Source organism: Zonotrichia leucophrys, chromosome 1 (genome assembly GCF_028769735.1).
Source record: "Zonotrichia leucophrys gambelii isolate GWCS_2022_RI chromosome 1, RI_Zleu_2.0, whole genome shotgun sequence".
NCBI classification, from domain to species: domain Eukaryota; kingdom Metazoa; phylum Chordata; class Aves; order Passeriformes; family Passerellidae; genus Zonotrichia; species Zonotrichia leucophrys.
The window spans coordinates 86505570-86529217 of record NC_088169.1 but is presented as its reverse complement, the minus strand read 5'-3'; the positions used below and the strand labels follow the sequence as shown (position 1 = coordinate 86529217).

The 23648-nt window shown below is 43.0% G+C and overlaps 1 protein-coding gene across 5 annotated transcripts in view; it reads right to left on the bottom strand.

The window, feature by feature from the left end:
• PAK1 (p21 (RAC1) activated kinase 1) overlaps nucleotides 1–23648 on the bottom strand; it is a 103857-nt gene that overhangs the window by 75558 nt on the left and 4651 nt on the right. The window contains exon 1 of one of the 5 annotated variants that reach the window (XM_064720387.1): nucleotides 1380–1883. The exons of 1 other annotated variant lie outside the window; for it this stretch is intronic. The gene's annotated coding sequence lies outside the window, so the exon portion shown is untranslated. Of the gene's footprint in view, nucleotides 1–1009; nucleotides 1029–1094; nucleotides 1174–1379; nucleotides 1884–23648 lie in introns of those variants that run through there. 3 more of the 5 variants (XM_064720378.1, XM_064720426.1, XM_064720417.1) reach the window with 3 other exon arrangements.

Sequence of the window (23648 nt, the reverse complement as noted above, 5' to 3'; positions counted from 1 at the left end):
GAACGGCTTTTATGGTTGTTCTTACACACATGCATCTCTCATACATAATTACCACAGAAAGTACACGCCTTCCAGCCAGTCCCAAGCAAGAGCCAGGGTTTGACACTTATTTATAAATCTTGCTCCTTGAAGAAAAAAACTCCTGGAGGCAATGTTGAAATAAGAATCAAGGAACGCTCAGCAGGAGCAGATGCACCGTGACACACATACGGATGCAGCCAGCTATTCCCAACAATCATGAATTTTAAGCCCTCCGGATAACAAAAGCAACAAGACCAGGGATTGCAGGCATGGGAGAGCTGTGGATTGGGGCATTTCCACGCACAGAGAAGACAGGAGCGCTACTGCCTCTGAAGTCTCGTCCTGCTGGCGCTGCCTCCTCCATCGAGCTCCCAGGTGCATTCAAGAGCACCCAGCGGTGCCACCCATCTCCGACGTCCCTTCACTGCTCCCCACTCCCCAGGGAGAAGCCCTGCTTTGAAGGAGGCTGGATTAGAGACCACCTGACGTTCCCTCCAGTTTGAATTATGCCACGATCTCAAAGTTCAGCTTTGCTTTTAAGTACTTTACTAGCAAAAAAGCCACGGTTTCGTACACACCCGCGGGCGGAGGGGTTAAAAGGCAAGCTCCCACCTCTCCATCCCTCCTTCACCAGCCACACAAAGCCCGAGGCTTCATCACCCCATCGCCCAGCAAGGGTCCAGCTCCTCAATTCTTTGTGTTTGCCCAAAGCACCCGCCCCTCCAGACGAAGACAGGACGGGGTGCTTGGCAAAAACTGCGGGCTGAGTCCCGATTGCACCCCAACCTGTGCGCCGGGACCCCAAACATGCGGCCCCGAAGGGCTCCCCGCTCGCCAAGCCCGGGGACTGAGAACAACTCCCTTTGTTAAATGAATGAGCCGGGGAGGCAGGAGGGGGAAATCAGGAGGGGGAAGGCAGAATCAGTACCCCCTTCTAAAAGAAAATTTCAAAAGGAGGGAGGAAGAGAAAGCCTGAAGAAGAACGCACCCGTCCGCTCAACCCCTGCGCAAACTTCCCGGTTACAAAACAAGCGAGGAAATCCCCTTCCCCTGCGCGGCGCGGCGGGACTCACCTTCCGCCCGCCGCAAGGTGCTGCCCGGCTCTCCCGCGGCTCCGCGCCCGCCCCGCTGCCCACACCGCCCCTATTGTCGGCCCGGCGCCGCCCCCCGCGCCCTGCCCGCCTTGCCGCGGCCATTGGCTCCGGGGGGCCCGCCCCGCAGCCCCCTGCTGCCAAGGTGGGAAGGGGTCGGGGGTAAGGGTAGGGGGTAGGTCCTTCCCGCTCCGCTCGGCGGCGGCCGGGGCGCGGCATCGCTCCGAGTGGCCCGCGGGGGAAAGTTTTTTTGGGAGGGGGTGGTACCTCGGCGGCGCCGCAGAGCGGGACCCCGGAGCGTGGTGCGCTGCCTCGGGGAGCCGCGGGCTGTGCTCGGGCTGTGCTCCGGCCGGGCAGCGGCTGCAGGCGGTCCCGGAGCCCGCAGCTCCGCCGGGCAGAGGGCGGGAGCGGCGCTGGCCTGGCTGGGACGTGGGAGTCTTGGGCGATCACGCCATCAGCGGAGCTGCCATGCGGGGAGTGGATGGCCGGCAACTGCACCCTTGGCGAGCGGCGCTGCGATGACTTTAAGTGTGCCGCGATGACTTTATGTTCGCTGCGACGACTTTATGTGTGCTGCTCGTATCGCGCTGCGCTATCGCAGAGCCGGCTCCATTGTGCTGAGGTCTGTGTGCGTGCAGATCCAAAAAAGGCAAGAGTAAAATGGGCTCTGCCCTGCTGCTGTGTTGCACAAGCCGAGGCGTCTATACCTTATATTGCCGGGATCCGGGTGTCCCCTCTCCCCGTGATGCACAGCTCGCTGGAAACTTGTCACCCTAGTTAACAGGAGTTTTCGGCTCAGCGCTTGAGCTGTGCCTGCAGAGAAAAGGAGGAGGGGTTTGACTGCACATACAGCGCCGGGCTCTCGGGAAGAGAGCACGGGCATGCCGAGGTGTTCTTGGGACGTGCTCTCTAGAGGTGCGAAGGGGAAATGTTGAAGTGAAGCGAGTAGTTCCAGGCAAAAGGGAGACAAGCTTTGTACCGAGACAGCATGCCCTACACACGACAGATTAGGACAGCGCTGCCACAGTCTCGCCCTTCCCCCTCGTACCAACATTTATCAATTCCCGTGATAAGTTTGTTCGGGAGCCAAACCAGCAGAAAATTAACATCGCAAAAATAAACAAATGGAGGAAGCGAGAACTCGAGTCTGGGACTGATAGGGAGAGTGGGAATGCCACAGAGCTGATTTCAGCAGCTGAACCTGCTGTGGAATTGTGCACTTGGAAGCACTTCCCTCTGTCGGATACATGTAACATTGGATTCAAATCCACGCACACGGGCAGATGGCATGAGCTCCCTCAAGCATCCTCTGCCTGTAGTCTGGTTGCAACATGAAGGTTTTCATGTAGTTCAGGGTAATATGTATCAGTCCCATCACTTCAAAGACAGGATCCGACCGTGTCAGGAATCCCAGAGACACATGGGAATTTACAGGATTGCTGCTGTGGGGGAGGGAATGAACTGAGGCAAAAGCCACGAACCACAGCTTAAATGCTGGATCCATAAAGGGAGCTCCATCAAAGCTGGAGTTGAAACCCAAGAGTGACCCTTTGGCCCTGAACTGAGAGCTGAAGAGTGACTTCCTTTTGTACCATGCTTGAAATCCCAAAACCTTTTCGGAAACATGGATGCATGCTGACAATTTTAAAAAATAAATTTTGAATCCAGACAAGAGAACAGCCCAAAATACTCCATAAACATGTCTGTTTGACAAGATGTTTTACCACATACATTCATTCAACCACATGGAGAATGGATAAGTCAGGAAATTGCCATGGTTGACCTAAGGCCTGGTCCATGTACACCGGGTGCACTGCACTCTACTGAGCCCTAGAGAGGTCCATCGGGAGTGCTGTGACCAGTGCCAGGCTCCTCAGTCCAAGAGAAACATGGAGCTCCTGGAGTAGGCTGTGTAACTATGGTGTTTGCCCGAAGCACCTGCCCAAAGAGCTACAAATATGATGACAGGACAGGAGCATCTCTCTTATGAGGAAAGGCTGAGGGAGCTGGGCATGTTCAGCCTCGAGAAGAGACAACTGAGACAATTGAGGGACAATCAATACACAGGTTAACCCAGTTCAGAAATTCTTTTGAATAAACCTTTGTATATTTGCTGCTGATGAATCTCACCAAAATCTTAAGAACCCTTACGTTTTGCTATTTTCCTCCTCTGTAGTAATGTGGAACCCTAATGGAATATCCAGGAATTGCAATACTTAGAGATTTCTGAATTTACCCGAAGTTCAAGACTCATTTGTCTGAAACTATTGCTGAATATTTCAGAGGGAGTTCCTAAACGAAAGGAGGAAGACATCCATGAACAGCATAAGAACAGGATAGAAAACTACCACTGCAAACCAGAATTTGGTACTTCAGAAAGGAATGAGTGAAATGTAAATCTTTTTATTTGCATTTCTTAGCACTCACAGCTAAGTGTTCAGGGGTTTTCAGGCAAAGGATCCATCTTGCCTTGCACTCAGGTTCAAGTCAGATGGCCCTTTTCCAACATGGAGGAAAAGGGGGATCTCTTACACCTCAAAAGGGTCTCCTGTGTTCTGTGGGAAGAAGCCTGGCACCAGACCCCAGCCTCAAAGACCAACTCAGTTGAACAATCGATTTCCCAGTGATCACATAAGAGCTGTGTTTTCCTCCCCTTCAGACACACAGCAGAACAAGCAGTGCACTGCCGTGGGGCACAGCCTGATGATTTCTTCTTTGTCAGCAGCACCAGTATCAATAGTTCCTCCTCTGCTGTGCATCTCCATTCCTGAGCTGCTCCCTGCACTGTGCCAACACAGCTATTTGTGCAGCTCTGTCATGGAAGGGATCAAGGAACTGGTCCACCTAGGAGTTTTCCTAGGTGTTTTTACTCAGATCAAATCCCCAAATACCTTGGCTGACACGATGCAGGAGGAACACAGGAGCATGTGAAATCACAGGAGCTGAAGCTTAGCTGAGGGACAGTAATTTGTTAGGATGTGCCCACTTAGTCACCTGCAATAACCTGTCCACTCATTTAATCTGCTCAAGCAAACGGAGACAAATTGGACTCAGCCTACATGGAAGAAAACAGAGTTCATGAATGACTTGAAAACTAATTACAGATCTCTAGATTTTACTAGCAGGGAAAGGAAAAAGACAAAAAGAAAAATTGAGTCCTATAGTTATACAACACAAAATTACAAAGTTCCTCAGCTAAATATCATACTGTGAAGATGAAGAAACAGCAAGCACCAGCAAGCAAAACTGAAGGTGATGGTGGGTCAGCACAGTACTGCCTGGAGGTTTCTCACCCAGTAAATCAGAAGTCAATCCAGCAAAGTAATGTTGTTATAGTGGTGTGAAGTGAAGAAGAAGACAGACTGTGATTCATCACTGCCCTACATATAATGTAAGTTTGTACAGCTCTGCAAAATGTATGTAAAACAGTTTCAAATCACAACTATTTCCTTTTCATTTTGTCCAGATTATGCAGTGCACTAAAGCAGTGTGGAATGTGTTTCTGGACACAAATCTATGATGCACAAATGTTTTTGCTAAACAAACACACAAAAGCAGGACAGCAACAATCTTTCATTTCCTCAGTAAATTTTAGGGAGTTTTCGTGCCAGAAAAGCAAAGTAAAAAATAGAAAGGGCCAGAACACCTGACTAGCATAGCTTTGCATCTGGTTCCCATCTTAAATATCCTGATGTTAGATGGTATGTAATACCCATCACAACAGAAGTTAAAATCATTTCCAAAATGTATACAAATAGCACATTACCTCTGACACATATTTAACATGGGCATGCACCTCCTAACATCCTGTAGAAAGGTTTGCTATGATTTCTCTGCCCTAGAATGAATTCAAATTCAGAAGTAAGAAGCAGGGTCATCATCTTAGCAAAGCTGGCTCTGGGTTACACTTCTTGATCTTAGCACTGAAGTCGAAAATCCAGCTTAGGCAAAAACATTTCTCAGTATTTGACTCTATGCAGCTGTTTCACTCCGGATAAATGGTTAAGGCATTGTACTGTACATGTTCCCACTTGCCACTTAGTCCTCCATTTCTGTCCTGAGAAGCTCACAGTAAAGGGTCAGGATCTGTCTGGTACAGTTATAACAGTTATTACAACTTGGTGGGGGTTTTTTGTTTGTTTGTTTTTGTCTGGGTTTGTTTTGGTTTGGTTTTTTTGGATGCTTCAAGCCTGAATAATTCTGCTTCTTCTTATGGGTTACTTACTTGTTGGTTAAGTTACCCTATGGCTGGTTGAAAACTCAGAGGAACTTTCATGCCATTCCAATTTTAAATAATCTCTTACCGCTTCATTGAAGTCCTGGAATCTTGCAAAACCTCTGGTGATGAATACACTTTTACATTCCAGATCTCCTTTAGCCAGGAAATTGCACAGAGACAGCTAAGAGCGCTCAGTGCTTTGGTGAGCAGTCAGCAAGTCGGGGAATACTAGGGAAGCCACAAATGACTGTTTGATTCTGGAAGCCTTGTGTATCTCTGGAAGTCATAAAATACAGATGGGCAATGGCTTAACAGTGAGGTCAGTCTTTGATTCATTAGCTAACAGCTGAATTTAAGCACAGATATCTGAGTTTTGAGGCATGCTGCTAATTCAAGCTTAAAAGCAAGGGGGGAGTTTTACCCTGTGCTGTGAGTTTCTTTGGACCTGTACAGAATCATGGCTTTGGCTTAGGTTTTGTATGTTCTCTCAATAATCTTAATAGTTTAGGTTTTGGAAAAATATTGCTAGGCACTGATAATCTGAGGTAAAAAACATATTTAAATGCTGTAAGCTCTTCTTTGTGGGTGAAGGTATAAAAGTCAAACACACTGGGTCAGTCACTGGAGCTATAAGAATTCACACCACAGGCTGACCATTTATGTGTAAATCCCACATTTTGCAATAATCTGTGGAGATGAGTGCCATAACAGAAGAGCCTGTTTCCAGATGTTAAAAACAGTCCTGATGTGCTCCAAAACAAGGAATTTGGTTCAGAATTTTGTCTTTCAATCTCCCAACTGCAGTCATAGCTATGGTTCCCTACATCAAACTTCCCTCTCCCTGCAGTCTAAAAAAGACCTATCCCTGCCTTTCCCTATTCTTCTCCAGCTGCATCAAGAAACATCTACTCATTCCTACTTCCTCTCCTTTCCCTTCCTTCCACCTTCCAGCCTTATTTAATCATTCACCTCACTTTGAAAGTCCCTTTCCTCCCTGATCCCACCAGCCAACCTAGGGCTGAATATGAATATAGTCTAGACACTCTTTTAGGGATCCATGTCCCATCTTGACTGGAAATTATCCCAGAATGGTTAGGGTAGGAAGGGACCTTAAAGACCCATGGGCAGGGATACCTTCCACTAGACCAGGTCGCTCAGAACCCCATCTAGCCTGGCCTCAAACACTTCCAAGGGATGGGGCATCCACTGCTTCTCTGGGCATCCCATTCCAGCGCTTCACCACTTTTGTAGCGAAGAATCATGGCAGCAGCCCTGCTTTACAAAACACAGGCAGCAGCAGACAAAGAACGAGGCTCCCAGGGAGAGCAAGAGGGGCACTGCTGACAGGGAGGGGAGGGAAGAGGGAGGTCATAAACACTGCTCATTCACTGGGGCCTTTGGAGCATGAAGGAATTGCTGCCAACGAAGGAAGGGTGGAAAGTAGCATAGTAATGGCAGGCAGGCAAACATCTAAGGCACATGAGAGCCTGGCTCCCAAGTGACAGAATACCTGCAGAAATCTCTGAACAATCTATGGCTGCTGGCTCTCGTTCAGCCAGCAGTACAAGGTCCTGGCCTGTGATACTGTGTGGCACAGCCCTCTTAGAACTGTCTGGGTGACTGTCCTGGCCTCAGGTGTGAACTGGTTCTCTGCACTGTCCCAGAACCATTACTCTAATTTTCTCTCCTTAATTTCTTAATTTCTTTATAAGAAATCAGAAAAAAAAAAGCAATACTGCCCAAAATGTAAATTTGCTACCTAGAACAGATTTCCCAGCAGACAAGTCTATGACAGGTTTTCCTTCCAGGATTCAGCTTACAGAATTGCAATGGTTTTATAACAAACACTCAGAATCACTTTTCCATTCATTTTATTGTGGTTTATGATGAGAAAAATCCTCCTCTGTGAGAATGTGGAAGAACACAGTAAAAATACATTTATGCATTTCTTGGGCTCAACAACTCCTGCTGAACCAGTAAGGAAACAAGAATGCACTACTGAAACTGAAATCATTCTAAATTATTCTGAACTATGCTATTTTTTTTTCCTTTTACCTATAAGTGGGGAGAAATAAAAAAGAAAGCATAACATCAAGGCGACAGAACTCTGAAAGTGTAGAAAAAGAAAAGTGCGTTAAATTTACCTTTCATTAAGAACTCCTCAAGTTTATTGGGCTACCATACAAGGAAAGTAACAATAAAGATAATTTTAAAATCAATTAGCTTTTCCTCTCTCTATTGACTTTTTAAAGAATGCCTCTTGAGAGTTTTCACTTTCAGTGTCAGGGCTTAAAAACATAGCTAGGTAACGCAAAAGACAGTCTGAATGAGACATCAGACGGAGACTACTAATCCAGGGTTATTTATTACTCAAAACCTAACAAAAGCAGCTCATTTTTCTATGCAGAAAGTCTTAGTTGCATGGGAGGACACTGTAAACAGAGGAGGGTGAGGCTGAGAGAGATTGTAACAGCATAATGGCACCACAAAAGTAGATTCTTTTGCTGGTTTTGCTGAGCTGATTCAAATTGAATGACTCTGAAGAGCTGATTCTGTTTTAACTGGAGCCAGTGAAAGATTTGACACACATTTCAGAGTACAAAACCAGCCCTTCAGTCATAGCACCTCTGCCAGATTTTGTTTCACACCCTGCCAAAATGTCATAGCTTGAATCACTTCAGTAGCTTGAGCCATTTAAAACTGGACTGAATAAAACCCTGGAGAATAAACTTCAGAGAGGAATCTTCCCCTGCTCTTTCCCTTATCTCTGCTCTTCTGCCTCACTGGGTTACATGAATAGCAACCAAAAACTGCAGAGCCCTGACAGACATGGTGTCTCTGGGCATTTTGGATGTTTCACAAGCAAGCTTTGAAAACGTGAAACCTGTGTCCTGCAGTTCTACCCATTTGCATTGTGTCCAAGAGGACCTAAGTGGATCATAACAGAAAGATTATAGAGAAGCTGACTTCAAATGTTTTGGAAAAACTGCGTTGAATTTGAGGTTTCAGGGCAGCTTCAAACATCAGTGCAGTAAAATGTTATTAAAGTGCAAAGTAAAGATCTTCAGCAACATAATCTGAACTGACCTGGAGCAGACAAAATATCATAGAAACAGCAAGATAATTCAAGTTATTTATAAATTTTTAACTCATCAAAAAGCTGTAGAGATGGAACACCCATTTTGCAGGGTAGAGAGTGACTTTGACAGTTAACCCAATAGAGGGAGCTATACAAGCTCAGGGGGAATTTGGCTGAGGACAGTGATACTGATAATTTAATTGTACTGGTTGGTCACACTATAACCAGAGTTACACGACAGATATAGATCACAACAAGCCTGCCAAGAGAGCTGGCCCTGCAGAATTCCTTTGATATGATGTACATCTCAGTGCTGTCCAAATTGCTGATGAGTCATGGATTGTTCTGCAGGACACAGGAAAGCTTAATAAATTATTTTATTGCATAATCCTTTCCTATTGATTCCTTGTAGATACCTGCAGGAACTGCTAAATAACAACACACAACCCCCTGAGCTTTTTCAGTGGCTTTTTCAGATACCACATAGGTCTTACAAAATTGCCAGGCTAAAACTGAGGTTTCAGGAACATACCAACCTCTAACTTTGCATTCCTGTCAAGTTGCCTCTGCAATCAGAGGGATGTCAAGTTGCACTGGCTGTAATTGGCCATAAGATCTCTAATGAGGTTTCTATCCTGAATCTCACCATCTTGTTTCAGTTTGTTAATTAACAGTTTTTGGGATGGCTATTTTGCCTTTCTTTTTACCACATTTTCCGGGATATGCAGAGATTCTCATCAAATTATTACAGACTTAGCAAGTAATTAACTTCATCAGCATAAATTAAGCACCAAACCATCCTAGGAGCTGTATTGCAGATGGGGAAATTAGGTAAGAGCTCAATCTGTAGCCTCAGGCTCTGCAGCAAAACTGCTGCAATAATGCTTTTTGAATTCAAGAGTTCCTGCTTCCCATTTCTGCTCTCAGACAAAATCAATCCTTTAAGCTGCCTCTGAAAGCTTCCAATTGCAGCAAATATAAACCTTGTAGAAGGGATGTGGGCCTGTAGTCATACAGAGAACTAATCTTCAGCAGACAGGTGAACTATAGGGAAGAAACATTTAATATTGCCATTTGCAATTGGCAGCCTCTGTCCACAGGCTTTGCAAGAGAGCAGCCCCTGCAGGAAACTGTGATCCTGAAACTGGTTCTCAGGTGACAGTGGCCTTTATCACACACAGAGATGAAGGTGCAAATGGCTGTCTAGAGAAAAAGGGTCTAGAGGTCCAAGGTAAATAATTTTCAAAAAACAGCACAGAAAGTGAGTTAACTGCTGATGTATGCAGACTGTGTTTGAAACAGAAGGGCAAAGCTACTTACTGAAGGGAAACCAGGTTTGGGAACATTTAAACTTCAGGATGGTCAATGCTCTGTTGTGAAATCTTTGTATTGAGGATTCCTTATTTTGCCTGTGTGGCTAGATTTCTGGGAAGAGCACTTTCCATAAAACCATATTCAAGAAGCCAATGCTGAAGTAATTATTTTCCCCCTTTAGTTTACAAGTGGTTACAAAACAATGAAGCTCTCAGTTCTTTACGCTTCGCAGGGGAGAATGTACAAAGAGCTGCTTAATCTCTTTCAGTTCAGCTCTTTAATTCTCATGGGTATCCAGTTGCAGGTATCTGTATCAGTCCCTGAGTTCTCAGCTGTGCATCAAACTGCTGGCTCTTGTTTTAACATGCTGTTTCAGAGCCGACCAGGTTTCAGCATGAACATGTGAGGGCTGCTGTGCCTAAGCCTGTTTGACGTTGGCAGAGGAGCAGCATCACAGGTCCAGCGGTGCTGGCTCGGGTGAGGAAATGCCAAGTAAGCACTTTCACAGTGCCAGGCTAATCTTAACGCTGACGTTTGCCATCCAGAAGGAAGCAAGCTGTACAACTAAAGGAGGCACGTCACCAAGGAAGATTTGAATGCTTCCTGATTGGTTTCCCAAATATTTATGTCATTTGCTTCTAACTGAGGCTAGCTTGCAATTCAAGTATTAGATGGTTTTCTCAAGTGCAAACTGCAATTAAGGAAACAGAAGGCAAGATGCAAACCATACTACAGGATCAGCTAAGAAAAAATGGTGAAACCAGACAAATTAATTTTCAATTTATTTCCTCTCATTATTGCTAGACAGTCTCAAATGCAAAGTGAATAAAACCCCATAAACATATTTATAGCTAATGTAATAAATTAACACCTGTATGCTATATTAATGCATGAAATTTGCTAAATTAAAATGCTAAACTAAAATACTATATTTGGATCAGTCACTTAGCAACAGCTGCATCAGTTTAAGACATTTCCATTCTGCAGCTGTTAGCTGGTACCTCAGGCTGGAGCTCCCATGGAATCACAGAATGGTTTGACTTGGAAGTGACCTTAAAGCTCATCTTGTTCCAGCCCCCTACCATGGGCAGGGACACCTTCTACTAGACCAAGAGCTCAAGACTTGGTCTAGTAGTCAGACCAGGTTACTAGACCAGGCCCCATTCAGCCTGGCTTTGAACACTTCCAGTCATGGGGCAGCCACAGCTTCCTGGCCAATGTGCAATGGGTGCCTCACCACCCTCACAGGGAAGAATTTCTCCCCGGTATCTAATCTAATCTAAAATTTCTCCCTGATATCTAGTCTAATCTACACCCTCTTTCAGTTTAAAGCCATTTTCTCTTGTCCTCTGACTTCATGCCCTTGTCAAAAGTCCCTCTCCAGCTCTCTTGTAGCCCCTTTAGGCCCTGGAAGGTGCCCCTCCAGGAGACTGGAAGGTCTTCCCAGAGCCTTCTCTCCTCCAGGCTGAACAGCCCCAATTCTCTCAGCCTGTCTCCAGAGCAGAGGTGCTCCAGCCTCCTGATAATTTTTGCAGCACTAGTCAGATCCATATCCCCTCCATGCTGAAGACCCCAGAGATTCAATTCTAGAGCAGTGGGGCAGAATTCCCTCCCTCGCCCTGCTGCCTGCACTGCTTAGGATACAGCCCAGGACACAGCTGAGCTGTGAGTATGGTTGGGTCATGCCCAGCCTCTCATCCACAGCACTCCCAAGTCGTCTTCTCAGAGCTGCAATCAATCCATTCATTCTCCAGTCTGTATTGATACCAGGAGCTGCCCAATTCACATGAAGAATCTTGCACTTGGCCTTTTTTAACCTCATGAAGCTCCCACAGACCCACCTCTCGAGCTTGTCCAGGTCCCTCTGGATGCCATCCTGTCCTCCAGGTGCATTAGCTGCACCACACATCTTTGTGTCATCTGCAGACTTGCTGAGGGTGCCCTCATCCCTCTGCCAAAGTCAGCAGAAGGAAATGTGTGCCTGCATTTTGCCTGCTTCTCTCCAAAACCAAGTGTCTTAATTCAGATGCATATTTATCATCAATCTACTGGTTTGGTTTTGTCATCAGGCAGAAGCCTCAGCACCTGCTCATTCTGACAGCTGTGAGGTGAGGCAGTACCCCACACCAGAGGGGCAGAACAAGCAGACACATCTTAAACTGTCACAGCAATAATCACCAGAGTGTACTCAGCAGTGCCTGAAGCGAAGATTAAAGTAGAATTGAGAAAAAGCATGAAAGCGCCCAAGGAAATAATCACAAGAAAAATTGCTACAGGAATTTTGTCACAGTGCAACAAACTGTTTAGAAATTACTCTGCCAAAAAGAAGGAGCATAAAGGTTAGGAGATACCCCAGGGAAAAGGGACATCTAGTCTTGGTCCAAGCTATCTTGGCTACCCAACTGCAATGCTGTGGTTATTTATTTACTTGTTTCCTGATGTGACTGTGAGTGCTGTGATGTGTGTTCAGGTCAGTGCTGTCCCCTGTGAGGCAGGTGTGCCTGGGGCACAGCTTCCAGATCACAACCCTCAGTGGATGCAGATAAAGGAATGCCTTGAGCATCATGGGTAGAATTAAGAGCAACCCAGAAGCTGAACTGTGAACTCACCAAGAAAAATTCAGAAAACAAGAAACTTTGCCATCCAGAAAGAAATCTCTTGGGCTGGTGATTTTGAAGGACAATGCTTTTGAACCTATACACCTAAATTCCAACAAAATAATGCTTCAAAATTAGTATTTTCATCCTTAGATATTCCTGCCAGAGAATGCCACCAGAATAAACAAATTCAACAAGTTACATTCACAGAAAGATCATATCTGTGGCATGGTGCTTACATTTTCTTGTTCAAATGGATCAAAGAAATGTCTCTCTGGGACATGCAGCATCTCCAGCTTCACTGAAGAAGCAGGAGGGCATAGTGGTGTGTCTGGTGTATCTGGAGCAATGGGGTACCAGGTATCATATGCTATTCATCAGGCTGGAACTCCCTCAAGCACAGGGATGCTTTCTCCCATGCTTTTCTTTGGCAAGAAGAACTACACAAAATACACAAGAACAGCACTGCAGCCTCCGTAATAAAATTTAAGATAGGATGGTGCCATCATGGTCAGCCACAAAGAAGCAATTGGTATGCTGGAAATCCTGCTTGTTTTATTAATCATCCTAATTTTTCATTGTGTTGTCTTTCTTCATGAACAGAAAAAGACAGCAAACAGCTAGCCTGTTTCTTCTGCTCCTAGCCTGCGTAAAATCTGCACAGTCACCAGGGATGCCACAATTTTTGGGTGATGCATTTCAGTTTTAAAAACTAAGCAGACAAAACCTGCACCCAGCCTAGGCAGTAAGTCATTAAAATCCCATTAAATGTCCATACATGAAAATCATACCTGGATCACATCTTATACAGACCAAGTTCAAGGCCTCCATCTGATGTTTTTATCAGCACCCACAATGGCAAGGCCATGGCTTGTAGGCACCACCATAACAATAATTATGAGTAATCATTTGCAACCTAAATGATTCAGTAATAATTTGCCAAGCCTGAACTCACAGCTCGAGCATGACACACACAACATCCAAACCACCCACTGGTACTGCAAAGAGCAGGAATTACTCTGCTTATTTATTTATTTCCACTGGGAGAAGCACATCCTCTTGTAGAAATGGAGGAAAACCATCCAACATTGCAGATACATGACTAATCTCTGTAACAAACAGGCACTGAAAATACACCCAGGAAAACAACCTAATAAGCTGAGTGGGCCAAATCCTCCTCTGCTCAGTATCCTTGATAGTCATTTATGTCATGCCAGGGAGTAGGATAAGAGTTCATCGCCTCTTTTGTCCCACACCATGTGCATATACAAATTAGAGCTATTAAAAAAGTTATTTTCAGCTTATCTGCTACTATATTCAACCACTAGTAAGTCCACTTCAGCTTTTGTTAGCCTTGGAAGGAATTGCATGTGGTTCCTTCCTACTAATGGAGCTAAATTTCTTTCAGCAGATGGTCTTCAGGCTTAACAAGTAAATCTAGAACTGAAGATTTGTGTTGAAACATGAAAAAGAACTAAGCAGGTTGCTATTATTGAACAAATTCCAATCAGAGATGGCCAGTGCCTTTATCTTTTCCTGGTTTTCTTTCCCAAACCATGGAAGGTAATGTGATGGCTGAGAAAATCACAAAAACAGCAGGTTACAAGGCTTACTTCATAAGGGAAAATAAACTGAAATGCATTACCTTAAGTGCTTTTAAAAAATTAATCAGCTCAGCAAGCAACCCAAATCCTCAAAACCTATATAGGAAGTTCTCTACTTTCAAAGTGTTCCCCTTCTCCAACCTTCTAGGTCTGGTTTGGTTTGGTTTTTTTAACAGCACAATTATTTGAAGGTATCCAGCATGAGCAGAAATGCAGCTTAAATCATTGCTTTGCAAAGTGTGAGGAATGAGAGATTTCCCTTTCAAGCCTCCTCTGCAAACTACTTCCAAAACCAGTTGAGTCTTGGTCTACTTTATAAAATAGTATAAAAAAGATGTTTTGTAGGTTTGCAGGCAGTACACAGAGCAGAATTTGCACTTGCCCAGGACTTACCAGCAGACCATGTCAAGCACCCAGTCACAGACAATTTTATATACCCAAATAAGCCAAAAACCTCTGTGCACAGCCTACACACATGCAGTGACAACACCCTGACAGCTGCTAGTTGTCAGCCCAGACAGAGCTTGCAAAATCAGAGTGGGGTTCACCCCTTTTGCTGTTTACCTGCATATTTTCCATGAGTCTTTCCTTAATGACCTGTTAGTTTAACATAGACAATATGGCACAAAACAACCAGTTTAACGCCCTCACAGGATGCAATCGTGCAAAATCCCAAATAAGTGGGAAACTTTGACCTCACCTGTTTATGTTACCTTTCTTGCCCTAATCCTCACTTTTGCCTGTTTAGCTCAGTTATCTTTGTGGCAACACACCAACTACTTCACTGAAGTTTCAAGAGATCCCATTTTCCTTGTCAAAAATCAGTTATTTCACAAAATAAAGATACTCTTGCTGTGATACTATCTATTTTGGTTAACTCCTTTTACTTCTTACCTGATCTCCACTTGTTTCTAAATTCTCCAGATTTGTTGTCAAGCCTCTGCTTCCATCAAGGCCAGATTAGTTCTCCTGAGAGGCTTACAGGCTAAGCTGCAGTTTGCTGGTTGCTCTGCAAGATGGCCAATGAAGAAATAGCACACTTGAGACCTCTGCTCCACAGAGATTTGGGCTTTCTTTAAACTAATTTGCCTTTCTGCTTGCAATGCAATTCCAAAGAAAGTATTATATAGCAATGAAGTCATAATGTCAAAGTGTTATTTACACTTTGATTGCAAGGGAACTGTTTTGTTAGCTATGCCCACTATTTTTGTTTGCTGTGGTGTCACCTTCTGTGGCAGAGAGGGACGTCATAAAAAACATCAGAGGAGCACTTCTCCCTTGTCTAACAAAGTAATCATACAAAGTGTGATCGCTGGTACTTACTGCAGATCAAGAGAAGGCAGCTGATGAAACCGAAGTTTGTCTGAGCACATGAGATGGCTTTTCTTATTATTCCAATTGGAATGGAAGGTTTTGATCCTGCAGTTCATCCACATGCCTGCAATCTGAGCCAAATTCTCCTGTCAGTCACGCATTTGCCACACAGTCCTTCCAGGTGTAAGTCTACAGACTTCCATGCAATCAAATCACAACATATTTAGCCTACTGTTATCTATTTTTCCTTTTCACCAAATCTTTTATCCAGGCTTCTAGGATGCTGCAGAAAGCAAAGCATATCACAAAACCTCCCTGTATTAAACATACCAAATAAGTTTAAAGAAGAAAGGTGAGACACAGCTGCCAAAGAATGCACTGACCTCCAAGAGAGACCCGAAGAAAGCTGGAGCAAAACAATGGCTGGCATCCACAGGAACTGAGCTCCTCAGACAAGTTCCCTGACCTGAGAAAGCCCAATTCCCACAGCTCAGTCAGAGGGGACTGCTGGATGAAGAACAAGACAGACAGACTGTCCCTGACAGCCTGCCTGCCTGCCTGAGGCAAGGAGTGACACTCACTGAAGCATTTTCAAGGAAGACAATTCTACCTGGTTCATGAGCTACAAAACCAAGCAGCTTATCTAATACTGTAAGAAATGCACGGATGCCAGAAACTTTCACAGTCACTACTGCATGCCCAAGTCACTTTGAGCTCTGTGGGAAGGAAAAGAAGAATGGATGTCTTCAAAACCACAAGCACTTACAACGAAACAAAATTACAATCTCTATTGTTTGTTAACAGCACTCAGCCCGCAATATTCAGCTGGGGAGCTCTAAGCAGTAAGGCTTAAGGATTTTAAAACGTTTTATAGTACAAATTATTACTAACCATCTTTATCAGCACAAAATTTAGACTTCTGTGGTGCTAACAAAGGACAGAAGAGATTATGCAAAGAGAACATGTCTCCAGTTCGAAAAAGCACACAGTCTAAAGAGACAAATCAGGGACTACACACTGCTATTTGTGCTCCCAGCTCCAAAGCTCATACATCTCAGTTTTTCAAATGTAGTCCAAGACAGAAGTAACTGAAAAATCTGGGCTTCTGACAGCTATTCCATGTTGTGACTGCAGAGCCTTGGAATCCTTGCCTAGGGCTTCCAGGCTCTACCTCCGTACAAACAATACACAATGTTAATTAAATGCACAAAAAGGAGGCTGAAAGAACACTCCTAAAATTTGCAAATCCAAGCATTTGAAGGCTGCAAAATGCCAAAGTGAACGTCAGCTGCACCACCTTAATTATTGCCCTTTGAATATATCCCTTATGGTGGATTTTAATTACCTGAGTTGGTGCTGTTTTTTCCACAGGCCCCAGCTTCCTCATTTGGTTCAAAAAAGAACACTCACTCAAGAGGAGATTGATGTCATTTGTCTTTAGGCACCAAGTTTATGCAATCGGAGTCTTAAGTAAGCTGAGTCTTCTTTGGAAATACAGAGCTTACCACAATGAACTTACAAAACCATAATTCAGATATCTCATAGATTTGTCAGTAATCCACCTTTTAAAGCAACAGCAGCTCAATTCCTTTTTCCCCCCTAATTTCTTGCATGTTCCAAAGTTTTATTCACTGTAAACTGGCCAAAACTGAAGAGGGAAAATATTAATTTATTCTATAATTTTCTATGATTTTCATCATGATAGAACCTCAGCATTTCTTTCTTATTTTTATATTATCCTAGAAGATGGAGGAGTTAATCTCTCCAGTCCTATAAGGCACATCTCTTGCTCAGTCTCAGTTTCTCACTTCCCATACATCCTGTCATTTCTGTTTTGTTGGTCCAATATATTTGTCCCCACACACATCAAACTGTTTAGGCAAATCTTCCTCTACTCCCCCACAGCCAATCCAACACCTTCATAAGGCCAGTCCTAGTTTCCTGTTTATGTCCCCTCTCTACCATCATCTCATCCAGCCTCTGTCATTCTCCCACCCACTGTTTTATTTTACTGTTGAAGTTTAGCACAACTCCCCAGAACATAAGAAGTGAGATTCTTTTTTAAAGGCTCCTGACTTGGCCAAATTTAGGTCAATTTTCACAGGCACAAGAAGTGCAGACCTGACACATGGCCCGTCCTCTTGCCAAACCAAAAAAAAAAAAAAAAAAAACCACCAAAAAAACCCAACCCAAACCAAACCAAAAACAAACACCAAAAAAAAAAAAAAGAAACAACCCAAAATCCAACAAATTAACAAAAAACCTATACCACAAAAGCATCTGGGCTTCTAAGATATTTTAACACAGAAAACCAACTTATTCTTCTCTTATCATACTGGGAAATGACTAACAATCTCTGGCTGAAATTTCAGGGGGAGGTAGGGATGAGTCAGCCTAAAACAGACCCCTGGCTGAAAAGCATCAGAGTTAATTAAAACTAAATGGTCTCAAACAGAGGCCCCATTACAAGTCATTAAAGGAAATAGATTATTTTTTTGCAAGTTATGCATTTTTGTGGTCTCCATATGAGCTGTGATTACCCTGGTAAAATAGTCACAATTCTGAAGAAGTTTGAGTTATGGTCTACTGACTCTTAATATCAGTTCAGTAGATTTATCTCAGATTGTAAACACTGAGGGAATTAGGTTTTCACACATTCTTATTAAATGCTTCACCCAATGGGATCCATACAGCAAATTGGTATGTTTTGAATAGGTTTTGTTTTAAATGCATTGCATTCTTTAGTGTACAAAGGCTATCATTTTTTTCTCCATTCTCCCTTTTCATTAGAACCAGTAGGATTCAATTTCCATGTAGTATTACCAAGTCTAGTTCCCTGGCTCATCATAAGTGTGTGCCTTGAAATCTTAAGCATTTATTGTCCTTGTTATTGGTGGTTTACCATTTGGAGATTATAGAATTGGTCTGGAGTGAGCATGTTTGCAAACACTGATGCAGAATCCTACATAATCAAGATTTCTTTTAAGCCCTAGCTCATTAAGAAAGGCTCAGGCTCTTTTTAAGGTACATTTACTTCTGAAAGTAAACATATGTCTTTCTCACTTTCCTGACCTTCAGTTTCAGTTTTGCGCTTATATGCAAGTCAGTTTTCCCCTGTGCAATTTGGGTCCAAATTCCCTTTTCAGAGATTGGGCTGAAGATTCTGCTGAGAGCAGACTGGGAGAGACATTGCATTTCTGAAATCGTCTGTTTGGTCCTCAGCTCAATTTAAACTCCTCTTACTGTTTATATTTATTGTTTAGACAAACTATGCAGTGTCAGTGGTGCTCTGGCACAGCCTAATGAACCCTGATGTAACTGGTAACTTGACTTTGGCTTTTCTTTAAGATTACTTCATAGGTTTCTTGGAGGTTGTTGTATTTTAGCAAGGAGAAGTATTATTGACAGTAAATGAGCCCGCACATTTTTCAGCTGTGATTCTCAGAACATAACTGATAACATGACTGGAAAGGAATCCTTGAATCATGAATTTGTGTTCTCTGCTACTACAAGCATGGGAATCAAAGCTAAAAATAAATGTGTTTGGTTTCTGGCTTAGCAATGATTGCCTACTTCACATTTCACACATCTTTCCATTTGTTCTTGTGTCAATATTGTTTTTTACATTGAACAGGTCATCTCTCTGCGGAGCTTTATCTTCTTCAGGTATTCTGAAACAGCAACAAGAGACATTTCAAGATTTCATTTGCCTTCATCTAGGCACATCTTACAGCTCATCCACAGTACACTGGTAGCTGGCAACTGAATCCAGATGTTTTACCCCTACTCTTTCTGCAAATCTCCTGTCTTCTATCAGATTTTTTTTTAGTCCCCAGTACATGAGCATATGACTTCTATTACTCCAGTCCTCAAGATTATGCAGGCTTCCTACATGATGTTCCAGTTCTTCTTTGTTTTGATTTTGTCTTCCAAGTTTATGTCATTGCTAAATTTAATTAGCAAATTTTCTCTTGCCTGAAAATTAGCCCTGAAAATATTGTTAATTTAGTGCTTTTATGGGTTTTTGTTTGTATTGTATCACTGTTCTCTTGACATGCCTATAAAAACATTTCTCTTTATTAGATCTAAGTAGTTATCCAAGCAGTTAGCACAGTTGTTACTTTTTCTATAAACTTTAAAAGTGTAATTTTTCATGGCTACTTGGCCCCTAGGTGGACTGGGAAATTGTTATGGCACTTCACTCAAATTCCTCAATAATATGGTAACTAAAACTATTTCATTTGTTAAGTTCAGAAATGTTATCTACCAAGAAGAAATGCATCTGTTCATGGTTCTCAGGACTATTTTTCCCTAAGAATTCTGGAAACTCATTTCAGTCACATATTGAATTGTTTTTTGAAATCCTGCAGGCTAGAAATCAAAGAAAGTGGGAGAAAATGAGTGTTTATAACAAAAGTTTCAATTCTGGGAAACCAGTGGCATTACAGAAAATTAACAGCTGTCTGTTGTTATGCACTGGCTGAATCTGACCCCAGGTGACAGGGAAGTTTAGGCTTGAGAGACTTCAATGTGGCACCCTTCAACAGGTCAAAACTCATAGAAAGGTAGAATAACTGAGAAGCAGCAGGCTTGACACAGTACTTGTTTCTAAGATCTTCTGTCTCAGTGTTATCCTTCAAGTAACATCTTATTATCTGTCTTGAAGTATGATGTCTAACATCTTACTGAGGAAAAAGGGTCTCTTGATACTCAGTGCCCTCATCTCACCCTCATGAAACCTTCAAAGCTCCATTTGATTCAGATTGGGCCCAGCATGTCCACAGCAAATAGCAAACCCACTAATCAATTTTTAGGCCCAGAGCACCTCAGTAGAAGCAGCTGAAGATAAAGAAAACCCAAGAAAATCATAGCCAGTCCTCTGAGCACAGATTGTGCTTGAAGTGGCTGGAGAAAGTATCTGTCAAGGGTGCCAATACTTGGATTTTGTGATCAAGGTTAAAACCTGGGAGTCAAGAGGCTCCACATAATCCACAGCCTTCCTGTCATCTCAGCCAAGGCATTTAACAATCTGTTGATTTACTGCCCGGTAAAATGAGCAATGTTTCACTGCATCTTGTAATAGTGCTGTGAAACACGCTTTTTAATGCTCATGCAGTATTCCAATATCACTGTGATTTCTAATTAATTGTATTACATGAGGGATAGAGATCCCATCTGAGATGTGACTGCATGCCACTGGGCAGTGCTGATCCATACACCCAAGTGTTGACAGGGACAGGTGACAAGTAGAAGGCTGCAGACAGGCTCAGCTGGATTCAAAACAAGTCCACAACACATGGTTATGCAATAAGGATTAGACTGCACATCTCTTGACTAGCATGCATGCTTTGCTACCAGATGACCTCATCTCTCACAAATGAGTTATGATTTCTTTATGGAAGGAATACCACTCAATGCTTCTTCTTATGCTGCAAAAAAATTAACAGATTTGAATATAAAATATAAGCAAACAAAATAATCTCCCATAGAAAAAAATACTATATCTGCTTGAGTGAATTGAAAGAAACCCAGTTGTGTTAATAAAGCTTTGGTCTTAATAAACTTTCAAAGCAATTATGTGAATGCAATGATAAACAGGCATGACATGTCTCCTAGTAGTAGAAGCAGCAACTTCACTAGTCACTCACTCAAAATGATCTTCCTGTCTGACACTGAAGTTCTCCTTTGCTTCAGCCTCATGGCATCAGGAGCAGACAATGAACAAACATACCTTATCAACAGCAACTCCAGCAAAGACAAGCTTACAAAATGCTCTCTCTGAAGGAAACCACAATGGACATGGGCATGGTACAGCTCAAGGTGAAGGTGCAAACACAAAACCAGGCATAAATCAGTCATGCTCCTTTTCCACAGTTCCACAAGCTTTCCTTTGGCACCAGAGGCAGACAGCATCAGAGCCAACTACACGTTGTGATTGTTCCCTGTATATCTGGTTCCCCACTCACCTTTGGTCAAGCTTGCTGCTGCAGCTGTCTGGTTCAAATCCTTCTAAGATGGGCTGCCTCCTTCTCTCAAAATCTTTCATCACCTGTTCATAAAGAAAAGCAGAGCTCCCTTTTGCTTTCTGAACTACTGCTATTGTACTTTCAAGGCTGTAAGTAACACATGAGTCATTATCAGTAACAACTGAGAGAGGGAGAACAAAAGAGCTCACTTCTTTCCCACAAAGAAAGTTCTGGCACGCTTGCTAACACCTTTTTGGATCGATGCTTTCATACATGTCGAGGGAATGTGATGTCTGATTAGTGGTTCAGAAGGACACGTGGCAGGTGTGCACCAACATCATACAGAGAGATGATTTACACTTGAATACAGTTTACCTACAATCAAACTCAAATCCAAGGTGCTTTGGTAACAAGTGCAAAAGGGAGCACTACTAGCACAGGCCCTCCTGCTCACACAGTACAGTGAATGCCACTCACAACCCAGATACACGAAGGAGAAAGACAAAACTGAGTGTGAACCAGGTTGAAAAGTTTCCAAAGAGTGTAAAGACAGTGTGTTGAAAAGACTGCTGGATTTCAAGCCTTTAACCCAGCCTTGCAAAACACAAAGACATACTAAATATATTTCAGTGCTACATGAGACAATATAGTCCCTAGAAACTGTATTGGTACAAAAATATTCACTGGAGTTACTCTAAATCACAGTGGTAATTTATTTGTTGGTTTTCATGGTACTTCATAGAGAGAAAGTTAAGTATTAGTGAGAGCAAGCACAATTCAGAAATTGATCTTTCTTTTCAAGTTCAGCAGAATATTGTGTTTTGCACTTACACATTTCTTTTTCCTGGAAAAAAACCACAGGTAAAAAGAAAACAAAACAATTATATTTTTTGTTGATCTATGGCACTATGCATATTAAACAGCAGCAGAGATTTCAGTTGGCTCTTTTGGAGATTGTATTCCTAAACATACTGGAAAATTAGTCGTTTCATCTCAGGGCCTTCCACTGTTTTTTCAGCATTTACAGTTCTTAAAATATGGTTCTATGTAACCTCATATAATCAAGTAAAGTATGTTCATAAGTAACTTAAAAATTCTTTTAAAGTTGGGTGTAGCAGACATATTGAGACAACAAGCATTCACTTGATGGACTCCCTGTTCCATACAGGACCTTGTTTTAAGGCAAGCAGTTTGATTCTGGAACAAGCTTCAAACAGATGGAAAGCAACACGATGAGAACAAAAAATGAAGGACTGCACACTGTGCAATTTTGTTAGCAAGTGTCACTTCACTGTCATGAATGGGCTATGGCAGCTAACAGCAACACTTAAGAAATGCAAAGCCAAGGATCATTTTTGTATTACATAATCCAGAGGAGGGGTTGGAAAAAACAAACAAAAAAAGAGAAATGGCCTTGAGAAACAAGAACCTCTAAAATGTGAAGCTTTTTCTCTGCCTTTAGCTTCTTAAACTTTTATCTTTTTTGATTAGAGTGGATTTAGTGGGCCCTTGCAAACCTCATGAAGTTCAACAAAGCCAAGTTCAAAGTTCTGCATATGAGTCAGGGCATTCCCAAGTAATGATTTTACCTATATTAATTTGTATATGTCTTGTTACCTCAGAGATTATGAACATCAAGTGGTTTAGTGATTTCCTGTGTCCATGATTCACCTCATAAAATAACATTGCTTTTTATACTTACAGGGGAAAAAATGTCCTTCCCATCAAAGTAAACAGCATGATTAGAAAACAAAAATCAGTGGTCTGCCAACTCAGTGCTAGAGGTGCAAGGTGGCCAGTCATGACCACAGAGCAAATAAACCTTTTGGCCATTTTGTGTGAGGCAGTAACCTTTGGGGGCAGAGTAGGGGAACAGATGGAAGCAAGGTCCCTTCAGTTCCTGGTGTCTAAACCAAACAGGGCTTGCAAAAACAGATTTTCAGACCAGTGGCCAGGCCTAGTCACTGTGATTATACTCACATTAGTAAATTAAACAAGTCTGGGACCAGTCTCTGCCCCTGAGGCCAGCTGGCACAGTTCATCCAATGTCCAGTCTATGAAAGCCCCAAAAAGTCTGTGAAAGCACAGTCTGCCTATTTGTAATGTATCCCCTAGCCCACACCCTGGAATATTTTGGGATACTGCTCATTGGCCCAGGCTAAAACCATGTAAGGATTATGAGAATCAGTGACAGAGCTGAGTTCAGTGCTCGGGAACCTCCCTGGTGCTGTTTAATTTGCTGGTATCGGCAGAGCTTTGAAGAGTCTCTACAGTTCCCACACTTTGATCTGTGCCAATGCCCTCCCCAAGTCCTTGTGGCAAGAGCCCTCACAGGCAGTGGCATTTCTTACCTGAAATCAAAGGCTCCCAGGTGTGGGGGCCTGAATATATGTTGTATTGTAAGACCTGTGTGGGTCCGAGTTGCTCCAAATGAGCTGCAGCT